This window comes from Chiloscyllium plagiosum, unplaced genomic scaffold, assembly GCF_004010195.1.
Source record: "Chiloscyllium plagiosum isolate BGI_BamShark_2017 unplaced genomic scaffold, ASM401019v2 scaf_41456, whole genome shotgun sequence".
In the NCBI taxonomy this organism is placed as follows: domain Eukaryota; kingdom Metazoa; phylum Chordata; class Chondrichthyes; order Orectolobiformes; family Hemiscylliidae; genus Chiloscyllium; species Chiloscyllium plagiosum.
The window spans coordinates 1-336 of NW_025147004.1; the positions used below are offsets into that span (position 1 = coordinate 1).

Consider the following 336-nt stretch of genomic DNA (forward strand, 5'->3'; position numbering starts at 1 on the left):
GCTGTGAACAGGATTCGAACCTGCGCAGGGAGACGCCATTGGATTTCAAATCCAACACCTTAACCTCTCGGCCATCACAGCTGCAGCAAAGACGTCAATTTTCACAGTAAAACAACTGAATTCATTTGTTGGAAGAACAAATTGTCAAGACCCAAAATTTCGCCAAATCCTTTGCAGAGACCCAGACGAACGTTACCTTAGCAGATTGACAGGCTTTCACCGCAAACTAGATTCTGACACAGCTGAAGTTGTGGGAATGATTCTTCATCGAATTAAAGAGTCACGGATGTACACCACACGAAGAGAGGATCATTGTCTCACTGCGTCCGATCGATT

The 336-nt window shown here is 44.9% G+C and overlaps 1 non-coding gene across 1 annotated transcript; it reads right to left on the reverse strand.

The window, feature by feature from the left end:
• On the reverse strand, window positions 1-81 carry trnas-uga. The gene has a single exon. It is a non-coding gene; the product is annotated as a tRNA-Ser (tRNA).
• Window positions 82-336: the final 255 nt, after the last annotated feature.